Below are 6,000 nucleotides of genomic sequence, written 5' to 3'. Positions count from 1 at the left end.
GTGTATTAAAATGACATTTCAAGAAATTGAATGACTTCTTTAATTGGTGCTCTAATCCTACATTATATGTACCCAATACGGGGTACCTGTATCGTTACATTCATTGTGTAATAGCTCAAGTGCTTCCTGCAAATTGATTGTTCCAACGTTGTGCTAGAGCGTCTTACAATATAATGGATACGTTCTTTCAGATACTATCTTCAGATACCAAACACTACAGCTACTAATGGCAAAGCGGATATACTATTTCAGGCGTCACCAATGTTACTAAGGAAAGTGTTACTGCTGCGAATGCACTGGCGATGTCTGCCACTGTCCTAAACTTTCTGGTTTCGATTGATTGTATATTGTGAAAGGTTAAGATAACGAACAGTGATCAATCTCATAACTCCTATAAGCAATATGAAATAGAGAGTTGGGCAAACACAGACCCCTGGATATACCAGAGGTGGAATCTGGTGACTAAGAAGAGTATGCATCCCCTGTCGACCGGTCACACCCGCCGTGAGCCTTATATCTTGATCAGGTATCTGCAGTCAAAATCAGTGAGCTAATTGTTTAACGTCCTGCATTTTTTTTTAACTTATTCTGGTTTGGAATATTTCACAGGCAGTGCAAGAGTTTTCTATACAGTAAACCATGCTTTCAGCTAAGTGCTGGGGACAAAGTTTGATTCGTTATAAATGTAACTTTTTATATCCAATGGATTCTTAGCCAAAGACAAATTCTTCCAAATCATGTTTTAGTTCTTAACATATTAAACAATTGTTATGAAACACGTGGCTGTTATATTGATCTAATTTGCAAGCTATCGCTGAATCGAATACATTCTGACGTGTTTCATACCAACGGTCAGGCCGTTCTTTACATACTGATTTTGATAACGGATTACCCCGTTTACCTGATCAAGGTATATGGCTCACGGTGGGTCTGACCAGTCAACAGGGCATGCTTATACCCTGTACCTCCTCGGCACCTGATGCCACCTCTGGTATATCAGGGATCCGTGTTTGTCCTACACTTAATTTTGTGTTATTTATAGGAGTTATGAGATTAATCACTGTTCGTTATCTTAATTTTTCATTGAACATGTATGCAAGGTGAAGATAACGAACAGTGATCAATCTCATAACTCCTACAAGCAATACAAAATAGATGGTTGGGCAAACACGGACCCCTGGACACACCAGAGGTGGGATCAGGTGCCTAGGAGGAGTAAGCATCCCCTGTTGACCGGTCACACCCGCCGTGAGCCCCATATCCTGATCAGGTAAACGGAGTTATCCGCAGTCAAAATCAGTGTGCCAAGAACGGCTTAACAATCGGTATGAAACACGTCAGACAGCATTTGACCCAATGCGAGGTTGTATTGACGAACTAGATCATTATAACGACCATAGAATTTGCGAAATGCTGACTTCAATCGAGACTGTTGAAATCTCTGTACCATCAACTTGTTTGTCAGTAGCTTACCTCGATTTAAAAACTGACTATACCCAGAACAAGCTCTTGCATATCGAATCAGTTGAGATATATAAACACCATATGCAGGTGATAATGGAATATTGCTACATAAATGTGGGAAGTTGACGATGGAGAAGCTGAAATCATCCCGTTTGTCATACAGTTGAGTTGTTAGTTTGCCGTTAATGTCTACTTTCAATAAAATATCTAAGTATGAAGCAGAAGTGGACGACTCTGTGCTGTCCTTTATTTCGAGCTCACAGGGATATATCAAATCGACATATGAATGAAAGCTATCATTGTTAATAGACAAAACGTCATCGATATATCGAGATGTCGAATTGAAGGTCACAGCGAGAGATTTTTTCTTCTCACGTAGAAGTTTTTGAATAAATTCTGCTTCATATGAATATAAAAACAGGTCAGCTAACAAAGGAGCACAATTCGTGCCCATGGGAATTCCAACAGACTGTTGGAAGACCTGATCACCAAAGACCACGAAGATATTGTCAATGAGGAACTCTAGCATATTTTTTATTTCAACTTCAGAGTACTTGTGCGTGGAATCAGAGTGGTGTTTAACAAAATAAGGTTTTCAATGACTGATCACTAGATATGAATATTTCCGTTTTCCGTTTTTGTTGAAGAAGCAACTGTCTATGATGTCAAAAAGTCTAGTCTTTAATTTATCGTGAGGAATGGTCGTGTATAGTGTTGAAAAGTCATAGGTTTTAATGCTATTGATTTGGGGAAAATTCTGTGATTTCAAGTTTACTAAAAGTTCTTTAGAATTATTCATTGTATTTCAAATGAATTGTAAATCAAAACGCCTCTTTCGACAATACATGTATATCAACGTAATTTTCAAACAATATAATTCGACTCTGACTGGTTAAAATTAAATCAACTCTCTATTTTGTATTGCTTATAGGATTTATGAGATTGATCACTGTTCGTTATCTTCGCCTTGCTAAAGGAATATATGTTTTTGTGCTATTCAATGAGATATCTAAAATGGATCCAGTTATGTTTTCAGCAATATTCCGACGTCTTGCCCACGCAATTTAATAGCAACTGCACAACCGATACGAATGAATCCAGACGTCTGAATTGCAAGAAGTGAATTGTCGACCGGTGCTTAACCTCCACTACCATAGTGACACTGCCGATAACAGCTTTCCACAACGACGACTTCACCATCACACATTGTCAACGGTGACAATGTTTTAGATCAGGCTTTGAATGACGATGACATATAAATGCAAGGTGAAATGTCAATGTCTTATCGAAATTTGAACGTTTTCTAGGAGATCAACAAACGTTATACACACAGCTTCATCTCACTGTTCGTTATCTTCACCTTTTTTATACACACACCTTCACCTCACTGTCCGTTATCTTCACCTTTTTATATACACACACCTTCATCTCACTGTTCGTTATCTTCACCTTTTTTATACACACACCTCCATCTCACTGTTCGTTATCTTCACCTTTTTTATACACACACCTCCATCTCACTGTCCGTTATCTTCACCTTTTTTATACACACACCTTCACCTCACTGTTCGTTATCTTCACCTTTTTTATACACACACCTCCATCTCACTGTTCGTTATCTTCACCTTTTTTATACACACACCTCCATCTCACTGTTCGTTATCTTCACCTTTTTTATACACACACCTCCATCTCACTGTTCGTTATCTTCACCTTTTTTATACACACACCTTCACCTCACTGTTCGTTATCTTCACCTTTTTTATACACACACCTCCATCTCACTGTTCGTTATCTTCACCTTTTTTATACACACACCTCCATCTCACTGTTCGTTATCTTCACCTTTTTTATACACACACCTTCATCTCACTGTTCGTTATCTTCACCTTTTTTATACACACACCTCCATCTCACTGTCCGTTATCTTCACCTTTTTTATACACACACCTTCACCTCACTGTCCGTTATCTTCACCTTTTTATATACACACACCTTCATCTCACTGTTCGTTATCTTCACCTTTTTATACACACACCTTCATCTCACTGTTCGTTATCTTCACCTTTTTTATACACACACCTCCATCTCACTGTTCGTTATCTTCACCTTTTTTATACACACACCTCCATCTCACTGTTCGTTATCTTCACCTTTTTTATACACACACCTTCATCTCATTGTTCGTTATCTTCACCTTTTTATACACACACCTTCATCTCATTGTTCGTTATCTTCACCTTTTTTATACACATACATTCACCTCACTGATCGTTATCTTCACCTTTTTATATACACACCTTCATCTCACTGTTCGTTATCTTCACCTTTTTTATACACACACCTCCATCTCACTGTTCGTTATCTTCACCTTTTTTATACACACACCTCCATCTCACTGTCCGTTATCTTCACCTTTTTTATACACACACCTTCACCTCACTGTTCGTTATCTTCACCTTTTTTATACACACACCTCCATCTCACTGTTCGTTATCTTCACCTTTTTTATACACACACCTCCATCTCACTGTTCGTTATCTTCACCTTTTTTATACACACACCTTCATCTCACTGTTCGTTATCTTCACCTTTTTTATACACACACCTCCATCTCACTGTCCGTTATCTTCACCTTTTTTATACACACACCTTCACCTCACTGTTCGTTATCTTCACCTTTTTTATACACACACCTCCATCTCACTGTTCGTTATCTTCACCTTTTTTATACACACACCTCCAATTCACTGTTCGTTATCTTCACCTTTTCATTTTCAGATTTTAGTCTTTGGAAAATTCAATGATATTAGCCTAAGTTTATCACACATCTACATTTGAATATGATATCGAATCATTATCATTATTATATGTACTATCATGAATTGTATTTAATGTAGATATATACTCGGCCTTAAATGGACTCAATCATGAAAAAATTGCCTTTACAAGATATATATACATTCCAGTAATAGATAGACATTGAAAAATATTTTTGTTGACATGCTATTTTCGTTGCTATTGCTTCTCAAAAGTAAGCACCCCATCAACATTAAGGAAAATGCACTCCTCCTTCTTTATTTTCTTATTAATTATTATTTTCCCAAACAAATGGGCTGTAATAAGCAACATAGACTATATACCCTTTATTTAATGGTATGTAATCATTTATTCTAATAAATTGGAATAAATATTTTCACAATGTATAATTTATGAGCCCAAACATGTGAAAGGAAATACTGTAGGAGATACCATTTGACGTCAATATTGGTCTTTTCCCTAATTTTGATGGATTAAACCTTGAATAAATTGTTTTTGATTTACAGATTATTATCTTAGAATAAGGATTTGAGCAAGAAAATCATATGTTGACATATTATTTTAGAAGCTATCAGCTCTACAACAAGTACACCCTCCCTTAAAATCTGGAAAAATTATACATTATCATATTTTCGTAAGACATGTGAAGTTTGAGCATATTTACAACCTTGAATAATATTTTGAACTATGCTAAAATATAACTATTATAAGATACATGTGGTTTACAATTAAATTTTACATTTTATCTGGAAAAAAATTCTAGAGAGGCTTTGCACAATGTAACTGTAAAACGAAAGTAACAAACTGAATTTTGATGATTTTGCTTATATGATTAATGTATACGTGTAATGTGTGATATATCTTATATCCTGAGACAAAGTTTTATATGAATCTCTACAGGTCATGAAATCATTTACATGTACATAAATTGGATGTATGCAAATGTACACGTACACCACTTACACCGGTCTAAGTAGATGTAATCTCAATAACGAACTAACAGATGCCGCCCCAATAATTTTGAAAAAGGAGAGAGGATGAGGAAAAAATGACAAATTCATGACGGTCGGTGAAATAAAACAAATTATTTGCAGCTGATCTTTGAAGCTTGTGTCAATATCAGTAACATTGTAGCAGCGAACACAACTACAATGTCTGTGGTCACTGGAGCAGCAAAATGTGAACTTTTCTTTTTTACACAGCGTACCATGTATTTGTTGATGATAATTTGGAACCTATTCTAATCCGGATCCTCATAAATGAAATATTATCATGATGCTCGTGGAAATCTGAATTGGTCTGACCTCCTCCTCCCTTTCCCATCTGTCTCTTTGCAATAGCTTCTATAGTAATATGATTTATATTTTCAAACTGACGTTAAGCCTTGAAATTCCATCCACACACACACGTAAATATTTGGCTACCCACGAACATTGGCCTCCTCGAACATTAATGATTCTGCAGTATAGACAGATAACTGAAATTTTACTCATGTATCAATTCTGTTGTATAAATGTACATAACTCAAATCATTCTGTTGTATCAATTCAGATAACTAAAATCCATTCTGTTGTATCAATTCAGATAACTAAAATCATTCTGTTGTATAAATGTACATAACTCAAATCATTCTGTTGTATAAATGTACATAACTCAAATCATTCTGTTGTATAAATGTACATAACTAAAATAATTCTGTTGTATAAATGTACATAA

The sequence above is a fragment of the Ostrea edulis genome, chromosome 4 (genome assembly GCF_947568905.1).
Source record: "Ostrea edulis chromosome 4, xbOstEdul1.1, whole genome shotgun sequence".
NCBI lineage: Eukaryota > Metazoa > Mollusca > Bivalvia > Ostreida > Ostreidae > Ostrea > Ostrea edulis.
Note: the sequence above shows the minus strand (reverse complement) of the source record.